Source organism: Macaca thibetana, chromosome 8 (assembly GCF_024542745.1).
Source record: "Macaca thibetana thibetana isolate TM-01 chromosome 8, ASM2454274v1, whole genome shotgun sequence".
Lineage (NCBI taxonomy): Eukaryota > Metazoa > Chordata > Mammalia > Primates > Cercopithecidae > Macaca > Macaca thibetana.
In genome coordinates this window covers 53047123-53074356 of record NC_065585.1, presented here as the reverse complement: position 1 = coordinate 53074356, position 27234 = coordinate 53047123, and the positions used below count along the sequence as shown (strand labels likewise).

Below are 27234 nucleotides of genomic sequence, written 5' to 3'. Positions count from 1 at the left end.
TGCTATTCCAGAGCATTTAAAAACCAGTAAGTCACTTAGTCTAGAAAAATACAGAAGTTAGGCAGGCTTAAAACTGCTTCTTCAATAGTTAAATTCATTGCACATTCTACTCACCTCAACCAACCTCAGCAACAAGGGAATAAATAGCTTCCCACTTATGTTGCAGCTGAGGGAAGAGGTACAGCAGCAAATACAAGTCTCCCTAAATAAAGGCAAATATTTCTGTCATGCCAAGGAGGGAGGGAGAAGAGGAGGCTTGCCAGCGTCGGCTGGGAGATAACAGTGGGAACTGCTGGTCCATCTGGTTTTCATTCTGCTAACACTCACACGGAACTGTTAGAGAAGGCAGTCCAGATACACAGATTTGAAGCACGTGGTTGCACAGACAGAGAAAGGAAGAGCAGGAGGGGGAGGGGAAGTGGGAGTAACAAAAAAATAAATAAAGCAATAGGAGGAAAAAGAAGACGAGGAAAAAGAACAAAACAGAGAGACAAGAGCCTGATGGGGGAGTAAGTTACCCTCAACAGCTTCCTTTACCCTCAGTGGCTACAAGCTGGACCTTAATGTGCACAGCCCCCTACCTGACTCAAGTTTATGAGTCAAGGAGCAATATCTAAACTTTAAATATATTTGAAGCCTATTTTTCTTTTTTTAATAGACTACACTAAAAAAAAAGAAATGATAAATTTGACAATAGGTTTCCTCCTCAATTTTAAGTTTGTATTTAAGATAATCTTTGTATTCCTATCTTCTTCCTTCCCAATTTTAGAAAGTTTTTGGTATATTCATAATTTTGATTTGAAAACATCTGAATATTGTCTTGGTCCACATTTGTAACATGATTCCTATCCAGAACAGCAACATCATCATCCGTAGATTATTTTTTTAATTCTTGAAACGTCCACAATAACTACTGAGCCAATGCATAGAAAACACCACTACTTCTAACAGGAATATGAACATTCTAGCCAGAATATATGTATATGTGCACATATTTAGGGTTTTGACGTTAGCCAAATTTCTGCAATGGTTAGCTTCACTCTGATCAAATGGAGTTCCAGCCCAGAGCTCCTACAAACTGAGACAAAGTGGGACCATATGTAACTCATTCTGTGCTGTTCACTGCAATCAATCCAGGATGGAGATAGATGGTGAAATAACCAGCCAGGCCTAATCCACATACACATGAACACTCTCTGGAGCACAGAGATTTAAGATAAATTCAGAAAATGTGTTTCAAGTGTGCTGAGCCCTGTTGCATTTGTTTTGGATTATTTAAAAACTTTTTTTGAAATGTATATTCTTGAAACTTTTATAGCAAACAGCACAAGCAAGCTGATTTAACCACAGAAGCATTTCACTCCATTTCAAATTAGAGGACATGCTAAAACCAATATTAAGTTATAATATTTTTTATATAATTTTTTAGGTTCATGGAAATTATAGTGTCCTGGTGTGTAATTTCCATTTTTCAGTTGTAATAGGGGAATTCTGACATATAGCCAAAGACTGACACAAAATGATTAAAAGTCAAAAGAAAAAAGAAAAAGAACGAACCTCCATCAGATCATGTAGCAAAGGTAAGTAAAATCAAAAAGGGCTGACTTTACTTCTACCTTAACGATTCACACTACTTCTAAAGACGATCTTCCCTCTGGGTAATGTTTCTCTCACACGGCAAATATCCAACACATATGTACCAAAGATGGTTGATGCATGGAAAAGAAATGTGGCATATATTAATACATTACCTATATGATTTCAATATCCAGTTCAGTGTCAAGGCCTTCTAGAAGTGGTATGTTTTCCATTTCCTTTTTTTTTTTAATAAAAAGAAAAGGTTATGGCATAATCTGCCATGGCACTTACTTTACCTTTAGTTAGTTCAAATAGCACCAGATGTGTTTCTAAGGTACAAAAAGTAGGTATTCTGCATTTTCCTTGTTTACATAGCATTCTAGAGAGGACCAGTATAAAACAACAACAACAACAACAACAAGGGAGTTCAAGTGTTGGTAGGTGGTACATCTTTTTCTATCAGTTTATCAGGTCAATTATTATAGAATTCTGAGAGATGTTATGGATTAGGAGGAACTTCTTGGACAATTAGTAGTTAGTCTGAGTTAGTCATATTTGAACACATGTTGGCTCAGCTAGAAGGTATGTACTAAAGAGGATAAGCCAAAGTGAAATGAAAGTCCTGTAGCAGGAAATAAGAAAGAAGGAGGAAGCTAGAGAGGCATCAAGATGGGTATAGAATTTTAATTTTTATTTCACTGGAAAAGACGGCAAATACAGTTCCGAAAATGATGCTATGTAGTGACTACAATGTCCGGGTGTCAGATGTTACAGGAGACTATCCATGGACCACAACAATGGTGCTGGTTGCTTCTGCCCTCCATTCAGCCTCCACCCTTCCCTGATGAGCTTTGTGATGAGCCCATTCCTGCTCAGAACCCTTCCGCAATGCCCGAGAATGAGAGTCAAATGCTAACATGCTAAGCATCATGAAATGACACAGTGGGGTATTTGGCATAACAGAAAAACTTCCTGAGTTAAGGCAGACTGGTTTCAAATCTTGACTCTTTCAACCATTAGTAGTGAGTTCTCAGGCAAGTTAGTTTTCCCAAGCCTCAGTCCCTCCTGAGAAAAATGCAAAAATGATCCTCTGTCCCTCATAGGAATGTGGTGAGATTGAATGAGATTGCACGTTTTAAACCCTAGCGCTGTGCCTACTTACATTAGGTACCAACAGGTGTGAGCTTCATTCTCTTGTGCCATCGACTCCATGATCCATTCCTGACTTTTCCCTCAATCATAGGCTCTATCAATACCAGTCACGTTGGTACTCCTTGGCTTTTCTGCCTTTCTTTTTCTTGCTGTTTCCCTCATCTAGAATAACCTGTCCCACCCTGCACATTCTTCACTGCTCACTGTAGATGACACATCCTCTTTCAGCTTCCCTCAACTGCACCGGGCAACAGCCATATCACATTACCTCTGCCTTTCTTTTAGCATTTATCACAGCCTTTCTGTATGATGGTCACATGTATATATGATACACCCAAACATTCCAACTAATGCAAACGGTAAGCATTCAATGGCAATATTTTTTAAAAATCCTCCTGAGGAGGATGCTTAATAAATACGTATTAATATAGTTGTGGTGATCATAGGAAGGATAGTTACATTTCTAACTATTAGAAATTCATTCCTTATATTATCGTCAGTTCAAAGATACCAAATTTCATGGTAAAAGACAAACACACACCATCAACAGTACACACAGAGAGAGGATAGAATGTAGGTAACATGGGAAGATAATGGAGACCTGAAATTTAGTTCAACTTTGCAACTAACTTATATAGAATGACGTCTCACCTCATGTCTTACCACAGGTGCTGTGATCTGAATGTTTCCCAAAATTCATGTGCTGAAACTTAATCACCAATATGATAGCATTAAGAAGTGGGGCTTTTGGGAGGCACTCAGACCATAAGGGCTCTACCATCATGGATGGGACTGGTCCCTTATAAATGCACTGGAGAGAGCTAGGGAGGCCACTTTTGCCCCTCATCTCTTCTGCCATGTGAAGCAGCATTCCAGCAACAAGCTGCCATCTTGAAAGCAGAGACTAGGCCCTTACCCAACCTGCCAGTACCTTGATTTTGCATTTCCTAGCCTCCAGAAGTATGAGAAATAATTTATCTTGTTTACACTATCCAGTCTAAGGTACCAATATAGCAGCACAAATGCACTAAGACCATAGATGTTTTATGAATAGGATTTTTGCTGAAACACAAATAGGATCTTATCTATTCTCTGATCTAAAACCTTCAGGAGAGTCCCATTGTCCACGGAATAAAATATAAGCTCTTTAGCTTAGTCCATGTTGCAGACACTGCTGAGTTCTTATTCAACAACACTTGTTGCTTTCTTCCTCGCTGCTTTCTTCCTTGCTGGAGAGCCCTGACTTTGTTTAGGTACTCATCCTCTTCCCATAATCTTTGGGGGCAAATCCTCCTTGTTGCACATTAGTCAGATTATCACAGTTTCTTTTTCAATAGTAGGCTTCAGAGGTGGGTGATGTGATTCAATTCTGGACAATGGGCCATGAAGGGAGGTCTACTGAAGAGGTTGTGAGAAAGACGTCCTCACTTTCTAAACACGGACCCAGGGAGCAAATAGTCCCTTCTTTTCTAATAGGCACTGTTGTATCTGTAAGTGATTACTTCCCTTCACTTTTTTGAATTCTACTTTTCTTATCTATAAATTACTTTTCTTATCTTCCTAAAGATCTTTTGCAAATACTAATATTCTCTGGTTTCTTTCTACATATATGGCTTACGATCATTACAAACATAAAGATGACCACCCTGAAAACATATATTTGATAACGAAGTGACCACAAATACAATTACTTTGAAAGTGGTGATTATAACTAGCCTTCTTCTGTTCACATAAATTTCCAAGTCCATAAGAATGTCTGCATATCAATTTTTCTCCCATAAACATTAAAATTAATGTCTACCTCTTCTTTTCAAATACATTTTCAATCCTCATTACTAAATCCTCATCAATGATTAAGTTATAAAATACACATTCTAAAGTCCAATTCTCCCTCTTTAGTTGTCACCAAAATAATCACTAGGATTTTCTTTCATAGAGCAGGCTCTTAAAAGAGAATCTATAGTCACTTTCTCTGGTTCTTCATCTCCCAGTCCATCTTCCATGCACTAAGAGCAGAAACTTATGAGACTGTCTGTCTAAACACTTCTCTCCCCATGCTAGAAACTGCCATTCCCTCTAATCTCATAACTACCTTGGGAACTACCATGTTCTTTCATGAACTTGTACCCAAGACACCAACAGGCCCAGACATAGCACCTAGTCCAAGATAGGCAGTATCAGTCCTTCTCCAAGATCTTTATATTTAGAGTGGAGGAAAGAAAAATAATCCCTCTCCAGGGGTAGAAAACGGCAACTTCCACGTCTAGAAAGCAGGTCTGCAATACAAAAGCCAGCAACTAACAGGCAGAAAGAAGCAAAGAGAAGTAATAAGAGATTATCATGGCAGTGGTAAATAAAGTCCCTAATTCTACTGAATACTAGGGACTTGTCACATATGTAAAATTCCTACAATTTGGGTCTTCCAAACCTTCTACAGATTCCTAGTCAATCAATTCCTTCTTTGCCTAAAACCTAGATTGAGCTGATTTTCACCTAAACCAAGAAATGCTGATAAAATAACCCTGGCATGTAAGGTGGAGTGCGGTAGCTCATGACTGTAATTCCAGCATTTTGGGAGGCTAAGGTGGGTGGATCACTTGAGTACGAGAGTTCAAGACGACCCTGGCCCAACATGGTGAAGCCCTGTCTCTAAAAAAAAAAAAAATACAAAAATACAAAAATTAGCCAGGCGTGGTGGCACATGCCTGTAGTCCCTCCTACGCAGGAGGCTGAGGCAGGAAAATCTCTTGAGCCTGGCAGGCAGAGGCTGCAGTGAGCCAAGATCTTGCCACTGCACTCCAGCCTGGGTAACACAGTGAAACCCCATCTCAAAAAACCAAAAACCCTGGCATGTAGCATCAAGATATCCTCCTAAACTCCACTAAATCTCTTCTCAATTGTCTCTTTATTATTAATCCAAGAAACATGTACACTACTTTGTCTGGCATCTCTGTAGCATCTGAAGCTTCCCCACTTCCTCCCTGAACCATCTGCATCCCCACAATCCCATGAGTCTAATACTCTCTTTCTTTGGCCTTCCTCGCTTCTCCTTTTCAGTCACTTAAGGGCTCCTCGTTTTCCTGATCTGTGATAACTACTGACATCTTCCCCTAAAATTCCTTCTTAGACCCTTTTCAAATTTTTAATCTATACGCTTCCTTAGTGATTTCATTTGTGTTATCATTGGACTTCAGAGACAGGACTAGAATTTGCCATCCCCTACGTAAAACTGGCCATGTTCTGCAGCTCCTATATGGTGGGAATAAACTCAGATAATGTGTACTGCATTCTTGGTCAAATGCCTGATACATGGTAAGCACTCTGGAAAGGGTGACTTTATTCACTCTATGTGGCCAGTATGAGAATAACTGTAGTCGATATTCCTCCCAAATTCTAGACCCAAACCTCCAGAGGGCTACTCATTTCTAGAACCTGAATCATCTACCATCTCTTGGCTGACCTATTCAACAAGTCATTGAATGGACTCCCACCCATCTCCGATACATTCTCCAAACCACTTCCAGTTATTTTTCTATGTATGCCAGTGGTGTGACCAGAGATCCTGCCTCTCTCCTCTTGTAATCTTCAAATGTCTCTTATAACCTTAAATATAAAGTCTGTGCTCCTTAACAGGACATAGAAAGACCTTTGTGACCCATCTGGCTCCTGCGACTGCTCCAAACACATCTTCATTTCTGCCATGCACCCCATCCCCACCTCTGACCTCCATACTAGACAGGTGCAGTTCTCCAAATGCCCCTGGTCACTCTGACTTTCATACTCACTGCATCCCTTTCCTTGAATACTCTTCACCCCACCACTGCCTAATTAAGTCCATCATTCCTTTAAAACTCCCTTCAGGTGTTACTTCAGCCAGAAACCTTTTGCTGACAACCTTTCTATCCCTGGCTGGCCGAGTTTGTCCCAAGTTCTCATATTAGACTGTCTAAATCCCTCTTGGCAGCACTGAGCACACAGTATTTAGACCACAATTTACTTAAGAGAAATGATGACATTTTATTTGTTTCTATAGTCCCAGCACTTAGCAGTGTCTGACACACAGTTTTAACTCAAGATGAAATTATCTGTGTATCTCTTTTTTCCCTCTAATCATCCAAAAAGAATTCCAAAAGAATTTTTACATCCTGGAAAAATTAATCACTAAAGATAAATCTAGAAAAATACTACTGGATTATTCAATTCACCAGTTTTCTAACAACTCTCAGTAATCACAACATATTTTCTAAGACTTTTTAGTATATGATATCAGAAAAAAAGGTTTGTAAGGCAATTTATACACATATGATCTATAGCCTCTAAAAACTGTTTTACTATAGTAGTGTCAGTGTAGTCATACATGTACACATTCAAAACAAAGAGAAAAGCATAGTGTGAACCAAAAACATACTTTTTTCCACATTCTGCAGGTTTTCTGTTGTTTTGTCTGTGGATGGTGGGATTACAGGTTATTTTTATTTTCTTCTTGTTACTTTTTTCTGTTCTATAATGGGCATATTTTATTTTTTACAAGCCAAAGAAAAGCCCCAATAAACAACTGCAGCAACAACAAAACTCTATTAGGATGAATCGCCTAAAATCAGGGTTAGGCATTGTGCCAAATGTTGGGCATGCTTTATCTCACTTTAAACCTCTCTATGAAAAGGTACTATAAATTTGCCCACTTGATAAAAAAGGAATTGAGGCCCCGAGGGATTGAAAAATTTGCCCAAGGTTTTAAGTCAGGTCTTAATCCAGACCTTCTTAAAGTTCATTATCATCTAAAACTACCGTCATTTTATTCATGGCCTGGAAAACTGGGATACGAATTGCACTCAGTACGTTAAATCTGTAGCTAGCATTACATTAAAACTGCATCTGCCAGCAGGGTGCCGTGGCTCACGCCTGTAATCTCAGCACTCTGGGAGGCCGAGGCAGGTGGATCACGAGGTCAGGAGACTGAGACCATCTTGGCCAACATAATGAAACCCTGTCTCTACGAAAAATACAAAAAAATTAGTGGGGCCTGGTGGCAGGCACCTGTAGTCCCAGCTACTCGTGAGGCTGAGACAGGAGAATGGCGAGAACCCAGGAGGCAGAGCTTGCAGTGAGCTGAGATTGCGCCACTGCACTCCGGCCTGGGCGACAGAGCGAGACTCCATCTCAAAAAAAATAAATGAATAAAATAAAAAATAAAAAAAATAAAAATAAATTCCATCTTCCAATACAGTAGCCACTAGCCACATGTGACTATTTAAATTTTAATTAAGATTAAATAAAATTTAAAACTTAGTTTCTCAGTCACACTAGCTGCATATTCAAATTTACATGTGCCTGGTGGTTACTATGTTAGAAAGCTCAGTTATAAAACACTTCTGTCATCACAAAAGGACAATGCCATCCTAGAAAAATGACTCTGAAATGTTATCCTAGAAACAATAGCTCTGTGGCAGAAGTCCATGGAGGTGACAAGGCAGACCAAAGGGGTGGGGAGCAGGAGGATTGTCTGCAGCCTCATCCTAAACATCTTCCACTGCCATTCAGATCTTTCACTTGCTTTATATGCTGGGTTTCTACATCTGATGATGATGAGATAGAAAAAACTGAAGCCCAAAGATACGTAAGCTATGAGCTCTGAAGAAGTGCCGGCACAAGACATTCTCAGTTCAGGTGATCAGTACACATCAAGGTGACCATGACAGTGAGGACAAGACCATGGGCTCAGTCCTGGGATGAGCCAGTCAGCAGCTGTTTCGGAATCAAAGATGACTGAAGCACATCCCTATGTCTTTAACGGGAGTGAACGTGGATTAAGAGGGAAGCCAGGTGAGAGAATGAGATAAATCTATGCCAATCAATCATTATTTCTGGAAAACTAATTTCAAAAAAATCTTTGGCTTATCTCCATACAGGGACAACAGGAATTCCCCTTCCCTTCCTCTACAGCCCTTATCCAGCTAGCTATGCATGGCACATTTATCTTATTTTTGAATGTGTCCCCATCCAGAATGTTGGCTTCGTGAACAGAGATTTTTCTGTTTTGTTAGCTCCATAGCATTTAGAAAAGTGTCTGAAATAGCAGGCACTGGATGGATGGACAGACGGACAGACGGATGGAATAAATGGCTGGGCGGGGGGGGGGGGGAGGAAGGAAGGAAAGAAGGGGGGGGGGGGGGAGAGGAAGGAAGGAAAGAAGGGAGGTAGGGGAGGGAGGGATGAAAGGAAGGAAGGAAGAAAGGTTAGTTTCTGCCAAAACAGCTAGAGACATATTAGTAATCCTCTCTTTTTTTTCAATTTTATCACTATTTTAATCAAGCAACTTAGCTGTTTGAAACAAATCCTTAAGACAGTTCAATAGAGCAAATGGTGGTTCTGCATAGAAAAATCATACTCATTTCATGAAGTAAGGAAAGATCAGCTGTCATAGGAATACCTGTGGATACCAGGCGTTACTTGCATGTCTACGTCCTTCAGAAATGTCATCCCTCCCACAGCTGTTATCACCCTTATTCCAGTGACTCCTGCTTCTTATTCTAATCACCACTTCTTAGAGGTACCTAAGGTACCAAATGGATATCAAGCAGCAGCCTGGGATCTAACTACTTCACTTCAAATAGGGTAGTTCTGGGTTAATCTGACTTACACCCTGGTGTTCTGTTTAAGATCTCATTTAAAAATAAGGGTCCCTGTTTAACAAAGAAAAGTTTAAAACCCCTGACACAGGCAAATAGCAAATGTCTACTTAAGGTTAACAATACTTAGAAAGGAAAACTAAGTTGCCCAAATAACAGAAGTCACTCCTCCTTATCCAAAGAGAAGAGAAAGATGCATGTTATCACAAGGGCCCCAAAATTGAACATAAGCATGTATGTTAACACTTTGTTGCCAAACTGTAGTTCATTCTGGAAGGTAAAAAAACAAACAAAAAACAAAAACAAGTCATTAGTGATCCAAACCTTTTATCATTGAAAGAACTGACAATTATTACTCTAATAACATTTGTCTTCTTTGACAGGGTTACAGAGAAGGTTCAGAGAGCTGCTACAGAAAATTGGTAGCACAGACACTCAGTAGAGTCAGTTATGATCATCCAGACAGTAGTTAGCAAATCAGGAGAGACAATCAGGAAGGTGCCCAGGGTAGGTACCTGTGGCTAAATCTTAGAAAAGCAAATAGCGGGAGTTTAAGTGAACATTTCTTGAATTTAATTGAATGTACTCTAGGGGGAAAAAAAGTACTTAGTTTAGGCTTTACATTATAGGCAATGAAAAAGCACTGAGATTTTAGGCAGCCAAATGACATGCTCATTTCTATAGTATATCTGGAGCACAGCATGAATAGGATAAAAGTGGCACCAGGGCAGGAGTACTAGATAGCAATAGTCAAGGCAAGATAGAACACAGGCATCCAGTATGGAAATGGCTGTAAGACTAGAGAAAAGGGGAAAATTAAGGAGATATTTCAGAAGTATTGTTCAAGTTTACAGAGCTCAGTAAGAAGTAAGACGCCCTTGAATAAATAGGAACCGAGAGGTGCATGGTGATATTAAAAACCAAAGGCAAAACCCAGCAGAAAGAAGTATTCGGAAAAAGGACAGGATAAGTTCAACTTTGTCAATGATACTGTGCTGTTCATGTATAAAATATCCCAAGTAGCTACCTCTCCTACACTTGCCACTATCAAATTATTCTACCTCCGCCATGTGCCTCTCCATTTCCACTGCCACCACCAGCATACAAGTCAGCACTATCTTCCACTTGGACTTCACAACCTCTCACCCCACACTGCAATCTGTTTACATGAAACAACAGATGAAAACTTCTCACAAAATCAAATGTTTCACTCATTTTTTTTTAAAAAAGGCATTCATTCAAAAATATTTATTGAGCTATATAAAATGTGCCAGGTACTGTTAGACATCATGGACAGGTCAGTGAACAAAAATTTGTAAAAATCACTACACTCAAGAACTTTACATTCTAATGATCCGATCAAGTCATTCCCCTATATTTGAAGTGTTTCCATGGTTTACCATAACTCTTAGTATAAAATCCAAAACCCTTCAAATGACCAACAACCTAGATAGATTTAGTCTGGGCCTCTCTTATCTCATTTCATGCCTCATTGGTTTAATCAGCTGCAAACTTCATCTCACCTCAGGGCCTTTCCCTCTCTCTGGAAAATCCACCTCAGCTCAAATTCACTTACTCAAGGAAGACATCCTTGACCTCTCCCCTATCCTACCCACTGTATTATAAGCAATATTGTACTATCTAATCTGTCTTTATAGAGCTTACCACAACTGTTATATATAATTGTGTAATTATTTGTCTAACACCACCTGTCAGAGAGTAGTGTCCCGTAAGGAAATGGGGGCATATCAATTCATATCATATCAACTCAGTCCTAGAACTTACCACATTGCCAAGTACTTAGTATGAGTAAATAGTGGATATACAAGAAATTTTCTATTTAAAAATAAAGATTTGAAGGTACAGGTAGAGCAAAACAATTGGACTCCTTATTCTCTTTAGAAGGGATTCCAAAGTTTCTTCAGTGATAGAATAAAATAACAACTGATGATAATAATGAAATCACTTTCTCATATTTCAACCTCATTCCCACTGCAATGGGGCTTCTATCAGCACTGTTCCACCTAAACCACCCCAGCAAAAAGACCAACTCTTTTGTGGTTAACCCAAAAGATACCTTTCAGTCTTTATCTTACCTGTCCTCTGGGTGCCCTTTGATCTGTTTAGCCACTTCTCATTCTTCTTCTACAGTGGCATCCTTCTCCTAGCTATCTCTAGGAGTTCCAAGGAATTCTCTTGGACCCTGGCCCTTCCTCACCTCCTCATCTTCTGAACTGGCTTCAACCCATCTGGCATCTGACACAGGCTTTCACATCTCATGCAACAAATTCTGCCAGGTGTCCATACTTTCCTGAGGGCCAAGGAAGGATACTTTCCTGAGGGCCAGACTAAGTGGTCTCACTGCTTTCTTACAACTCTAGTTGGATATCCCATTGATAGTTATATGTGGAACCAAACCTAACATAGTCCTTCAGAAATGTGTGCCTCCTCCTGTATTTCAATCTCTGGGCATAGCATTATTTTCCACTGAGCTAACCAAGCCAAAATACCACAGTCATCCTAAGACTTCTCTCTGGCTATAGTCCATCCCAATGTCCTGTCAACTCCACTTCTAAATAACCTTTGCGATCCACCCCCAGTTCACCTCTGACCTGGCTTTTAGAACCTACGCAGCCTCTGACTGTTTTCTCTCCCTCCAGTCCATCTCTGCTCAAATCCTCTCTTCATTACTTCCAGTGCAATAATTCTAAAATGTGAACCTGCCAAACTTTACTTATAATCCTTCACAATTATAAAAATTGGTCGAGATACAGGATGATGGTCCTTATCTTTTCAATGCTGTATCTCTGGTGTCTAAATATAAGCATCTTGCACATAGTAGGTCCCTAGTTTTTTGTGCCAAACCATCTAAAAAAGTTAACATTGTCAGGTGTCCATTCAACTGCTCTTCTATATGTACTCAAATCATTACAAACAAAATACCAATAGAATTTTTTTCTAGAATTTTACAAATGTTTTAAATGTTAATCTGAAATTAAAATGAAAATAACCAGGAAAAACTTTGAAAATAAAGTGTGACAAGATTTAGCCTAATGTATGTATGTATGCATGTGTGTTTATTTGAGAGAGGGTCTTGCTCTATTGCTTGGGTGGGAGTACAGTGGTGTGAACACAGCTCACGGCAGCCTTGACCTCATGGGCTCTAGCGATCCTCCTTTATTAGCCTCTGGACTAGCTGGGACTACAGGTGCATATCACCATACTAGACTAATTTAAATTTTTTTTGGTAGAGGTTTAGTTTCACTATGTTGCCCAGGCTGCTCTCGAACTCCTGGCCTCGAGCAATCCTCCTGCCTTGGCCTTCCAAAATGTTGGGATTACAGGTATAAACCAATGCCCAGCAGCCTAACGTTTATTTAAAGCATGACAAGGCCGGGCGTGGTGGCTCACTCCTGTAATCCCAACACTTTGGGAGGCTGAGGCAGGTGGGTAACTTGAGCCCAGGAGTTCGAGAACAGCCTGAGCAACATGTCGAAACCCCCTCTCTAAGAAAACTACAAAATAATTAGCCAGGCACGGGGCTCACACCTGCAATCCCAGCTACTTGGGAGGCTGAGGCACAAGAATCTTTTGAACTTGGGAGCAGAAGTTGCAGTGAGCCAAGATTGCACCACTGCACTCCAGCCTGGGCAGCAGAGTGAGACTCTTGTCTCAAAAACAAACAAAAAAAAAGACAAAACTGCAATGATTTCAACAGTGTGCTGCTAGTACACGAATAGATAGCCAATATAGCAGAATGAAAAAAAAATACTAACTTCAGAAATGGATATACGTTTAAGAATTTAGTATATGGTAATTTCTCACAGTAGTGAGAAAAAGACAAACTAATTCAATAATTCAGTAATTCCCAAGCAACTACCAATTTGTAAAAATAAACCCATCTCATATCATATATTCAAATTCACTCATTTCATATGAAAACTGCAATAAAAAATTAAACATGTAAGTGCATATTTACTTAATCATAGAATGAGAAAAGAGATAATAACCATTATGAGCCAAGACCAATAATGGCACTTATTAATAAACATGAATACAGAAAAATGTACCATAAATAAAGTAAAAGGCAAGTAACAAATGAAGAAAATATGTTTGGTATACGGCAACAATGGTTTGATAGCCTTAATATAGAAATAGTTCCATCAGGCCAGATGCAGTGGCTCAATTCTGTAAACGCAGTGCTCTGGACAGCCAAGGAGGGAAGATCACTTGAGCCCAGGAGTTCAAGGCTCCAGTGAGCTATGATCACGCCACTGCCTCCAGCCTGGGTGACAGAGTGAGGCCCTGCCTCTAAAAAATGAAATAGTTCCATCAAGTCAATAATTAAAAGTTCAACAGCCCAACAGAACAAAAATTGTAAAAGAATACAAATAGAACATGTACAAAATAGATATTAATGACCCATATCCCTATGGGAGGGGAAAGTTTAACCTCTCTAGTGTTTTTTAAAATTAAAACAGGATCATTTTTTTAATCCAACAAAATGATAGTTTTTTAATTATAATATGGTATTAGAGTACAAATTTGCACTTTAATTAATATATTTTTCTAAAATAATAATTTTCCTGTAGGACAATTAGGCAATATGTATCAATTGCCTCTAAATTATACGTATCCTTTAATACACCAATTCCACTCTTTGGAAATTATTCCAGATAAATAATATCAAGGGTACAAAGAAATTCATAACGAGGAAACTGGAAACAGCCTAACTATTCAACAATAGGCATTTGGCAATTCAAATTCTAATACATCCATAGTGGAATATAATGATGTGTATATTTACTTGGAAAGATCTTTAAAATATACTACTACTACTACTACTACATGGGGGGAAGTTACAAAGCAGTATGTTTTACAAGATCCCGTTTTTTAAGAAAACGATTTTAAGACAATTAGAAGGATGTGTATGTGTTTGTAAAAAGACCAGAGGGTGAGTAAAACAATGCTCTCTATTAGAATACTGAGTAACTATTTCTTAAGTTCATGATTCACAATGGGGCAGAACTTTCAGATACATTGTCAGGCCGGGCACAGTGGCTCATGCCTGTAATCCCAGCACTTTGGGACGCTAAGGCGGGCTGATCACTTGAGCCCAAGAGTTCAAGACCAGCCTGTCCAACATGGCAAAACCCTGTCTCAGCCTCCTAAGTAGCTGGGACTACAGGTGTGAGCCACCATGCCCAGCTAAATACAAAAATTAAAATTTTTTGGCTGGGTGCGGAGGCTCACACCTGTAATCACAGCACTTTGGGAGGCTGAAGCAGGAGGATCATGAGGTCAGGAGTTCAAGACCAGCCTGGCCAATATGGTGAAACTCTGTCTCTACTAAAAATAAAAAAATTAGCCGGGCGTGGTGGCGTGCACCTGTAGTCCCAGCAACTCGGTAGGCTGAGGCAGAAGAATCGTTTGAACCCAGGAGGCGAAGTTGCAGTGAGCTGAGATCATGCCACTGTACTCCAGCCTGGGCAACAGAGCGAGACTCCATCTCAAAAAAAAAATTTTTTTAATTTGGAACTCTACCAAGGCTATTCAGCTTTGGATTGAAGGGATAAATAGCAGGATTCAAGACAACCAAAAGGGAAGAGAAGGGGTTCAAGAGGCGGAGTTATCTATAGGGGTTAGAGCACATGAAAGTCTGTGAACACACACGAGTAGAAAAAGTGCCTTATTTGTATCCCATTCATATAACAGTGCGTAGCATGAGTGTTTACTGAATAAAAGAATCAATGTTATTTTAGTAAGAGGAAGGTCCACAAACACTAGCTGACTGAGGAAAAGACTAGAGATCACCTTAAGGAAAAATCCAAAAGTATACCAGAGCACCATAAGAATACAATCCCCAAATAAATGATCAGATTCTTTAGAAAGCATATAATAAGTACCACGTGACAAAATGGAACCCACCCCATAAAGCAGTTTCACTGAAAGTTGAGGCCTCTGGAAGGGCCCCCAAAGACAAATTGGAACAGCCTGTGACTTATATTAGCAAATTCTTTACATATAATTATATTATGTATTAATTAAGAACAGAATATATGTATTTAATGGAGATTTCCTTCTTATATCAATACCTGCAGTCCTAGTTTATTGCAGCACTATTTACAACAGCAACATGAGGAATCAAACTAAGTATCCATCAACAGATGACTAAAGAAAATGACATATATATACATACCATGGAATACTACTCAGCCATAAAAAAGAATGAAATCATGTATTTTGCAGTAACCTGGATGGAACTGGAGGCTATTATCCAAAGTGAAATAACTCAGAACCAGAAAGTCAAATACTGCATGTTCTCATTTATAAGTGGAAGCTAAACAATGGGTACACCTGGACACAACGAATGGGATACGCTGGGCACGGTGGCTCATGCCCTCTAATCCCAGCACTTTAGGAGGCTGAGGAGGGCAGATCACCTAAGGTCAGGAGTTCAAGACCAGCCTGGCCAACGTGGTGAAATGCCGTCTCCACTAAAAGTATAAAAATTAGCTGGGTGTGATGGCAGGTGCCTGTAATCCCAGTTACTTGGGAGGATGAGGCAGGAGAATCGCTTGAACCCAGGAGGCAGAGGCTGCAGTGAGCCAATATCGTGTCCAGCCTGGGCGGTAAGAGTGAAATTCCATTTCAAAAAATAGAATTTCATTTCAAAAAAAAGAGTAGGATAATAGACAATGGAGACTCCGAAAAGTGGGAGGGTGTGTGTGTGTGTGTGTGTGTGTGTGTGTATATATATATATATATATATTCAAAAGCATCTAAGTAATATCAGTATATATATTGCATCAGTATATACATAAACATCTCAGTATATATATTGAATATATATATATATTCAAAATCATCCAAGTAAGTCTATTTTCACCTTCTATATTTCCAGATAATGTAAAAGCTAGCATACATTTTAATACCAGGAAAACCATTGGGGAACCTAGAACCATAAAATTCTGGCTAGTTACAATTTGAATGACACATTTTTACAATTCAGACACCACCTTAAGTTCCAGGGAAGTGTCTAAAGTGAACACATACACAAATGTAACGTTAATAAGTTCTTAATGTAGCCTCATCTCTATTCATACTGTAAATGTGGGTATATATGTTATTAAATTAAGATGACAGTCTAAATTCCCATCCACTTACTAGGAATCATTTATATTTCATATAGCACTAGAGATGTCTTCTCTGAGCTTATGAAGAATTATAATGGGGGAAAATCAAACCAAACATTGATGGACAACTGCAAAGAGCATTCCACATATAAATGAAAAATGTTGCCTGCTAAAGATCTATAAGGTTGTTTTCAAAAACACAACCTTCTTGATACTATTTGTCAGATAAATTAATTATGAAAGTAATAAATGTCTAAATATACAGGAAAGTGTTGTCAATTTTCTTAGTTCATCATGTTATTAACTTGTTACTAACAATAACTCAAGTTAGGATATATCCAAAACCATTCCTATGATAATATCACTAGTACTTCCTTAAAAGGCAAAGGGATAGAATTTTTGGAATGTGATCAACACTATCACAGAAGACCACTGTGATCGTCAATGTCAACAGTCCTTGAGTGACAGCAAGAAAAACTGTTGGCAACTTCTGTTTTGAGGGATCAACACAGCACCTTTGAATACCTTTCCTTTTCAGGAGAACTTGCCAGGATGCCTCCGGAAGGTTTCTGAACCCTAATAAACCGTTACACAAATTCTAGTCTTTATCTCCTTTTTTTCAACAGAGCAATAACTTACTTGTACAAGTTTGGGCTTCAAGAAAACACTAGATTTTGCCCTGGGAAATGATGGTTATGTCAACTTATTTGAGCTGACTCTAGACAAAATTATGAGGTCAGCATAGTTAACCTTCAGTGTTTCCTTGTTCTCCTTTGCTTAGCTTCTGTTCAGTACCTCCCTCTATTCCTCTGATCTCCACGAAATCTGGAACTCTTATATTGTTCCCTAGCTAAAGATACTAAATAGCGACACCCATCTAGGCTCAATGTCCTGAGCTTCAGATTTGTCCCAAATGTGTACTTCTGGGACTGAGGTTCCAATAGTCACTTCAACTAATTCATATAATGGTGATGGGCTAATGATGGCAACTTCACATACACACCTATACCCTCATCACCTCATGAAATAAAAATTAATGATTTTCAACTGGGTTGGGAGAATGGGCTACTGAATCAGAATCACCTGAGAAATTCTGAAATAAACTTTCTCATCAATACACAAATGTATAACCCCATGTCCTGTGGGTGGCCAATGCCTTGAGAAGCCACAGATGCTGACGTTGAGAGGGAGGGAGGGCAGAAGCATCATCCAACTAAGCAAAAGAAATGTTCATGTGCCTTGTTCTTCCCTCTGCCCATAAACACATGGTAGGTGTTCAGTAACAGCTGCATTTCCAGTCAATATTTTTTAAAAACTACATAAACAAGTCCTTCTCATCAGGTGCGGTGACTTATGCTTGTAATCCCAGCACTTTGGGAGGCTGAGGCAGGCAGATCACTTGAGGCCAGGAGTTCAAGACCAGCCTGGCCAACATGGCGAAACCCTGTCTCTACAGAAAAATGCAAAAATGAGACAGGCATGGTGCCATGCATCTGTAGTCGCAGCTACTCAGGTGGCTGAGGTGGCAGGACTGCGCGAGACCGGGAGGTCAAGGCTGCAGTAAGCTATAATTGCACCACTGCACTCCAGCCTGGGTGACAGAAAGAATCCATCTCAGAAACAAAAATTAATTAATTAATTTAAAAATTTTTTAGAAATCCTCTGTTTTAAAAGCAGAGGAGTATAATGTGTTACAGATCTCCTATGGAGCTTTCAGGAACCAAGGAAAGACCAGTAGGGAAGACACGAGAGTACCACAAACAGCCCCAGGCAGCTACCTACTCACACACAATCTAATACTTATGAAATGTCTATTTATGAAAACAATATTTTTAAGACTATCTCCCTTCTCCCTGCTGCAAATGGTAAGCTCATTTTCACCTTTATCTTTCAACATCAATGTCACCTTATCATGGAATCAATCCTCTCCTGACCATTCTATATCATGCAGAATTTTCACCCCTTTGTTTCCTTCCCAATACTTACAAAACTCAAAATCATTTATTTTTTTATTATTTATTTATTTATTTATTTATTTTTGAGACAGAGTCTCACTCTGTTGTACAGGCTAGAGAGCAGTGGCACAATTTCGGCTCACTGCAGCCTCAACCTCAACCTCCCAGGCGCAAGCAATCCTCCCACCTCAGCCTCCCAGATATATGGGACTACAGGCATGTGCCACCATACTCGGCTAATCAAAATTCTTTTATATCCTTTTAATTGGAGTTTAATCTCTCTCCCAGAGCAGTGTTATATCCCAGTCCTAGTACAGTGTCTGGCATAGAAGTATTAAAAAAAAACTGTATAAAAAAAGTATAAAAAACCCTGAAGGCAGGATTCTAACTTTTCCAAGGACAACAATGGAGAGTGAATTGGTTATAAACCTAGTAAGAAAAGAAACAAGGAGATGTCATCAAAAAACAGAAACACAAAGGGAGGGTGAATAGTCAGGAGTTCATGCTGAGGTCAAGGTTAGATGTGTGGTGGGATAAAGCAAAGAGGAAAAGCCAAACAGGACATAGGAAATGAAGAACGAAGGATTTCGAGATTAAATGAGCCCAAGCATATCCAACACGGTACAGCCCCAGACAGGGTGAGGCAAGAAAGTCATCCAGTAAAAAAAAACTAGGTTGCGTTAATCTCAAAGACATTGACTCATCTCAATTCTCCAGTCAAACTCTGCTACTCTCCTCTGCAGATAACCTCAAGGTCTACTTAATAGAGCAAAGTGAGGTCATGGGGCCTACATCTCTGCAAACTGCCCTCGAAACTCCTTTGTATATGCACCTATGCCTCTAGGCTCAGAAGAGGCACCCTTCTGCCTCTAGGGGCTTCACTCTCCCAGAAATTACTCTTTCTTATCTTCAACTTGTTTGGCCCTAACCACTCCTTCTCAAAACCTAAGCTTGCTGGAGTCTCTTTCATCAAGAAAAATCAAAACCCCTCCTCTTTATTGCAGACTGTACTGGCACATCCTCCATTCTCCCACTGCCTGGCTTCTTAAGGGTAGACCTCAGGGGCTTCAACCACTTTGCAACCCACCACAAAAAAAGTTCCAACGAAAGGACAAGGTTACCTGCTACTTTCCTTCCAGGTGGCCAAATCCAAAAGGTAATTTTTTTATTATTTTTTATTTTTTTTGAGACAGGGTCTCATTCAGGCTGAAGGGCAGTGATGAGGTTTCACTATGTTGCCCAGGCTGGTTTTGAACTCCTGAGCTCAAGTGATCCACCTGCCTTGGTCTCCCCAAGTGCTGGGATCATAGACATGAGCCACCACGCCTGGCCCAAAAGGCTATCTTGACCCCTTTTCTGTTCCTGGTCCCTCTGTAGTGCTTCACCCTGTACATCACTCCCTTTGTGAAACTTTGTCCTCTTAACAATACCTGCCTCTCTCAAAACCTCCATAACAGTTCCTTCTCCTCTCTTCATCTTTTCTGGTGCCCTGATATTCCCATATTCCTTTCAAGCCTTTCCTCTCTTTATAGCACTTGTTTTCTTCCTGAGTGAGCAACTCAAAAGGTTTTAGCTATCATCAGTGACTCCAAATGATGACTTTCACTGTATACATCTGTACTCCACAAACCCCACCTTGCCATTGAGTATCTCTGCACTAATACACCAAATAAACCTGAAAGTTAACATTTCAAAGTGAACTCACTGTCTTCTCTCAATGTATTATTCCCCATTCTGGTTGATGGCAACCAATTGCTCAAATCAGAATCCCGATTCACTCTAGATACCACTGCTCACCACGCCTGGCTCCATATCAACTGATCATTAGAGTCCCTCAGTTCTGTTTATTTGGTACTTCTAGAGCCTGTACCTCCCTCCCTTCCTTTCTTTCTCATTGACACTGTGGCCCATCAGGTCCTCATCTTCTCTCACCTAGCGTACTACAAATCTCATCTTCTTCAATTTACCCTTCCCTTCACTCCTAGAGTGATGTTAACGTTCAAACTCAGCAATGGGACTCTCTGCTTAAAAGCATCCAGTGGCTTCCCTTTCCACCACTTCTACCTATAAGACTGACATTTCCCTCTGTTACTTTCTCATGGTATATGCTCCAGCCCTGGCAATTCATACCTTAGTATTCCCAGATCATGGTCTTCTCTGATTTTGAAATGTACCCTGACTACAACAAACTTATGGTCTTTCAAGACACAGAACAAGTGCCACCTCTCCCACGAAGCCTTCCCAAATTACCCCTGCCCCATATTCAGAGCAAAGAGTTGATCATTACCTTCTTTGGGCTCTATTTTACATAGATGTATTAGCAAACTTAGCATCACTTATTACAACTATTGTATTTGCAGGTTGTGTCCCATGTGTATATTATATACACATACACATGGACACACATGTTCCTTAAAAGGCCGAGTCTACATCCTATTGACTATTCCATCCCCAGCATTCTGCACAGTGCTTAGCACATAGCTAATTCTGAATAAATAAGTGCTGGCAAAGTGCTGTGAGTCAAACGCCACCAGGATTTAGGGAACCAAATAAGTTATCAAGTTTTAAAAAAACAAAGAAGGTGAAAAAGAAAACAGTGCTGCTGCACCAGAACCTTCCCTGAACCAACTGGGAGTTAGGTCTGGCTCTACTGTGCTTTCAAAGCCCTCCATTTCTTCCCCATCATACAACTGACATCTTACTGTAAATATCTTTGTACGTGCCTTCCTCGTCAGGGTGAAATACAATTACCACCAGAAATATTTATAATTTAATTTTTTTTAGCCTGTGTAATGGCATGTGCCTACAGTCACAGCTATCTAAGAGGCTGCGGCAGGAGGATCACTTGTGCCCAGGTGTTAGAAGCTGCAGTGAGATATGATAAAATAATACAAATTTTTTTTTTTTTTCAAATACAGACAAGGTCTTACTCTGTTGCCCAGGTTGGTCTCAAATTCCTGGGCTCAAATGATCCTCCCACTGCAGCCTCCCAAAGTGCTGGGATTATAGGCAGGAGCCACTGCACCCAGTCTATTTCTAATTATCTTAATAGCAGTTAATACTTACTGAGCATTTACCAAGTGCCAGATATCTTGCTAAGTGCTTTACATGAGTTAACTCATTTAATCTTCACTATAAGACAATGTAATAGATCTTATCCATATTACCATTTTTAGGTGAAAAAACTGAGCTTTAAAAAGAATAAGTAATTTGTCCATTGTCCCACAGCAAATGAACAGCATTCAAAGCCAAGGAGCATGATTTCATGGCCCATGCTCCTGGTTTAACTACTATACTATTCGACTAATGCCTTCCACCAATAACCCACCATCAAATACGTGACTAAAGAACAGCAGGATTTCACAAAGGCCTGGGCTTTGTTTGGCTTACTTGCTACTGCACATACTAAATACTCAGTAAATATTTGATGGTTGATTGGCTGGCTGAATGAAAAACTGTTTAAAACTTTGGGTCTGGCTGGGCACTGTGGCTCATGACTATAATCTCAACAATTTGGGAGGCCGAGGTGGGCTGATCACTTGAGGTCAGGAGTTCAAGATCAGCCTGGCCAAAATGATGAAACCCCACCTCTGCTAAAAATACTAAAAATTAGCTGGGCATGGTGGCGCGCGCCTGTAATCCCAGCTACTAGGGAGACTGAGGCAGGAGAATCACTTGAACCCAGGCAGCGGAAGTTGTAGTGAGCCAAGATCACGTGACAGCACTCCAGCCTGGGTGACAGAGCATGACTCTGACCCAAATAACAAAACAAAACAAACAAAACAAAACGAAAACCTTTGGGCCTATTTATTTTATTTTATTTTTTAAGCTAAAAAATGAAGGGGTGATTTTTTTTTTTTTTTAATTGAGACTGAGTCTCTGTTGTCCAGGCTAGAATGCAGCGGCAAGATCTAGGCTTACTGCAACCTTTGCCTCCCAGATTCAAGCAATTCCCATGCCTCAGCCTCCCAAATAGCTGGGATTACAGGCAACTGCCACCATACTCAGCTGATTTTTTTTGTATTTTTAGTAAAGACAGGGCTTTGCCACATTGGCCAGGCTAGTCTCCAACTTCTGACCTCAGGAGGTCCACCCACCTCAGCCTCCCAAAGTGCTGGGATTACAGGCGTGATCCGTGCCCGGCCTGAAGAGGTGGTTCTTTATGATCTCTTTCAAATGTAAACATTCTCTGGTTTTATTATATGAAGGTAAAGCGCCTGCTGCCTATAATATCATGATGATGCATTAGAAACAGTACAGATAGGCAGTTAAGAGCATGAGTTTGAGATCAGTAAACCTTAAATGGAATCCCAGACCAACTGCTTAAACTGGGCAAATTACTGGATTTCTTTTTTCTTTGTTTGAGACAGGGTCTCACTGTTGCCCAGGCTGGATTGCAATAGTGTAATCAAGGCTCACTGTAGTCTCTAATGCCTGGACTCAAGTGATCCTCCCACCTCAGCCTTCCGACCAACTAGCTAGAACTACAGACGTGTGCCACCACACCCAGCTAATTTTTTAATTTTTCTTTTGTAGAGATGGTGTCTTGTTATGCTGGCCAGGCTGGTTTTGAAGGGCCTCAAGTGATCCCTTGGCCTTGGTCCCCCGAAGTGCTGGAATTACAGGCATAGGGCACCATGCCCACCCACTTGATCTGCTTTCCCTCACCTTAAAATAAGGGTGGTCCTGGCAACTGCCTCTGTAAGTTATTTCTAAAGATTAAATGAGAAAATACGGATGTGAAAAATTTACACAACAGCTGGAACATAATAAAGCACTAATAAATGGCAGCTATTACTGTAATCTGAGAATCTGAACAGAAATGATACATGCACACACAAACGTAAAGATAAGCATCTACTGTTTAAATAAACACAGTTTTTTCACAGGAAGACTATGTGCCATTTCATTATTTTAGTGCCCTGAGCTGTGTTTGGATTCAAGCATGTTAGTTACACAAAAAAGACTTGAGAAAACAACCACATTTTTATTCAAGCATGTGAGCTTTCTTACTCCCTTCTCCTGGTCCCTATTTGTTCATATCCAGACAATTCACCTGGACCTCAGTCTCTCCCATTTTTCATTTCTCTCACAAGAAGGCATATGTCTTATTTCTTATAAAGTTAATGGGTGAATGGGGAGAAAGAGGTGTTCTAAGGAAGAATTTCAATAAAGGCATATGTCTTATTTGTTATAAAGTTAATGGGTGAATGTGGAGAAAGAGGTGTTCTAAGGAACAATTTCAATCTATAAGTATTTCTCAGACCTCTTTGCTAGTGACTATATAGTATTCTGCCCCCTCCAAAAAAATCAAGTTTCCACAAAAAGTTAATTTTATTCAATTTAAAAATTATTTTAAGAAAACTGACATCCATTTTCCAAGATTAGATGAGATATCCTCAAGTGTCCCCAAACTAAGTTTGTGAAATCCCTTACCAAAAATGAAACAGAGTTCTCTTACTCTCTGAGTCCCACTCTTAACAACCAAAAAAATATGGATACTAAGGAAGGAAAAAAAACGAGTTCTAGCACACTATCACAAAAGTAGAGAAAACTTTATAAAAAGTCATTATATATTATGATTTTATAAAATTTAATAAAAATTTACATAAAATTTAAAAATAAATGAAAAGGTAGTATGATTATTTAATATATTTTATAGTAACAAAAGATACAGAGTGTTACACTAAAGATAGTATACATAAAATTTTCGATGGGTGCAGCACACAACGTGGCACATGTATACATATGTAACAAACCTGTACATTGTGCACATGTACCCTAGAACTTAAAGTATAATTTAAAAAAAAAAATGTGGCTGTAATTTCCTTTGAATTTTGGAGTGACAGTTTTAAAATCACAATTTAAAAAATAATTATAATCATAAAAACCTTAGCCGGGCATGGTGGCTCACATCTGTAATCCCAGCACTCTGGGAGGCTGAGGCAGGTGGATCACCTGAGGTCAGGAGTTCGAGACCAGCCTGGCTAACATGGTGAAACCCCATCTCTAATAAAAATACAAAAATTTAGCTGGGCATGGTGACAGGCGCCTGTAATCCCAGCTACCTGGGAGGCTGAGGCAGGAGAATCGCTTGAACCTGGGAGGCGGGGGTTGCAGTGAGCTGAGATCGCGCCAGCCTGGGCAACAAGAGTGAAACTCCATCTCAAAAAAAAAAAAAAAAAAAAAAAAAAAAAAAAAGCCTTAGGCTGAATTTATGCCAAAGTTTCTAAATTCTTTATCAGATAGTGCTTATTTGGTTTATCTCACTATCCATGATAACAGGAGTCAGGGAAACGGCATGGATCTATGGATAGACAAACAAAACAAAACTCAGAAAAGCCCATGGTAAATAATGCACCTTCGCTACCTGCTCTTAAAAATCCTTGATAAGCAGCTAAAATGAACAAACATGTATTCTCTTGCACAAAAATTCAATAGTAGTGATATGGGCAGAAGACAAGCAACAGGAAAGAAAAGGTCAAAATTAAGTCACTCTGAATAAATGGGCTGTAACTGACAGTTGGCTGTATTCATGTTTTGCGAATGAGAAAGGCAATGTGACTTCTGCAAATTCTCACAGAAAGGTAGGTGTGAAACAGTCAATTCCAGACTTGGAGGTAGCATCTATGGTAAAAAAATGAGTGAAGAAGACCAAGAGGGTATAAGTTTGTTGTGTCTCAGTCTATCCAAGAGACAGCAAAAAGAGCACAGAGCACCATGAAGAGCTGGGCTGAGCAACCACTAAACTCATGTTCCATTGTGGGGCCCTATTCTACTTCACATCTCCATGCCTACAATATGCAGAAGCATGGATAAGCTAACGAGTTTTGGAATAAATATTACTGTCATCCTCATCACCACTACTGCCTTTCACCAACCACTTATTGAGGACCAACATGTATGGCTTTCCATTATTTCATTTAATCCTCAAGAGACTCGGATGAGAAAACTCAGGCACAAAAAGCAACTAAAAGGAGGGAAGATGAGAAAATCATACCTAGTTTTGTTTGACTGCAAAGTCCAAGTTCTTAACCACTATATTACCCTCCACCTGGAAACCATGTTGATGCAAGCAAGGATACTCAGGAGTCAATTAATTCCACTATGAGGAAGCTATGTACAAGTTACAGAAAGTAATAAAATAGGCCAGGTGCAGGGGCTCATGCCTGTAATCCTAGCACTTTGAGTGGCCAAGGTGCGAGGACTGCTTGAATCCAAGAGTTCGAGATCAGCTTGGGCAATATAGTGAGACTCTGGCTCTACAAATAAAAAAAAATATATATATATATATATATATATATGTGTGTGTGTGTGTGTGTGTGTGTGTGTGTATGTGTATATATACGTGGATATGTATGTGTATATATATTTCTATACGGAAAATAAAAATATAGAATACAAATAGAAGGATATAAAAGTTAATTACCAAGTGGGAATTTATTCACCACCAAAACAAACCATAATATAATTGCAATGGAATTTCAAAGCTTTGATAACTAGATTAAGGATAACATCCATTTAGTATTTTCCATTTTCTCAAAATTGTCTATCCATCACATACATGTACAAATGTTCTACTGTAATTTATATCGCAAGACTCTATTCCTCACCCAAACTACCATCACACATTCCCAACTGTCAGCAGGATGGCTCCTACTATTGTAAGAGTCTGAAATTCAACACCAGTGAGATTACTCTTTCTGCAAAACCAGTTCTTCCTGCTTTCTTATTTCCATTGAGGCAAGACCACTCTGCCAATTATGCAGGCTCAAAATTCAAACAGTACCCTTGATTCCACTCTCACCTTTTCTCCCAAATAATGACATTCATTCAATGAATGTCTATCATGGACTTCAACTCAATGCTCTCAAAATCCTCTCATGCTGATTTGGAACCCACGCCACCTCTTATAACTTCTCCCTAATCAATCTCCCCTTTCCTGCCTCTCAATCCCTCAATCTCCCTCTATATCCCCTGCTACACTTAAGTTCCTTCAGTGCCAGGACTGTGTCTTCCTCTCTTTAAAATCCCCACTACACTCAGTAGAAAGTCGTTCCCAGAATCAGTACTCAAATATTTTTATATTAAATGGAATCCTGTTTATTGTGCAGCCACTAAAAATCAGTTATACTTTGAGAAGATACTTATATAGCCACTTAAGTTCAGTTGATTTTATTTTTTCAGGTACTTTTAGATGGAGCAGCAACTTCATGGAGGCCAGGAAATTTAAGTGGGTCCAAGGAAATTCCTCAAATAATGTAAACTGAACATGCCTGTATTACACAGGAAGCCTACGCCACGGCCTGTGCTCTCCCAAAGAACACAGTTATTTCACTCCTACCTGCCAACTCATGTATCATTTCAGACTGTCACCACCTTGAAAGAAAAGAATGATTTGTATCACACATTTGACTTCTAATATGCTCATGGATACTAGGGTAACTTGTACCAGTTTAACTCACCGCAGAGGAATAAGGAAAGCTGACAAGACAAGTCTTCGGTCTGTGTGCTGCTTACTAACAGAAATGTGGAAGCAGATTCTAGGTCATGGCTTACAATAAGACTCTCAAATAATGCCCCTTAATATGAACACACGATTAATACAAAGATTAAAAAAAAAATTTAAGACACAGTCTCACTATGTCACCCAGGCTAGGGTGCGGCTGCACAATCATAGCTTACTACAACATCCACCTCCAGGATCCAGTGATCCTTCCGCCTCAGCCTCCCACGTAACTGGGACCACAGGCCTGTACCACCATGTCCCACCAATTTCTGTAT

General features: G+C 39.6%; 1 protein-coding gene across 7 annotated transcripts in view; it reads right to left on the bottom strand.

Moving 5' to 3' along the window:
• RUNX1T1 (RUNX1 partner transcriptional co-repressor 1) overlaps positions 1-27234 on the bottom strand; it is a 148558-nt gene that overhangs the window by 64050 nt on the left and 57274 nt on the right. The window contains exon 1 of one of the 7 annotated variants that reach the window (XM_050802197.1): positions 1558-8855. The exons of the other annotated variants lie outside the window; for them this stretch is intronic. The gene's annotated coding sequence lies outside the window, so the exon portion shown is untranslated. Of the gene's footprint in view, positions 1-1557; positions 8856-27234 lie in introns of those variants that run through there. 7 annotated transcript variants of the gene reach the window in all.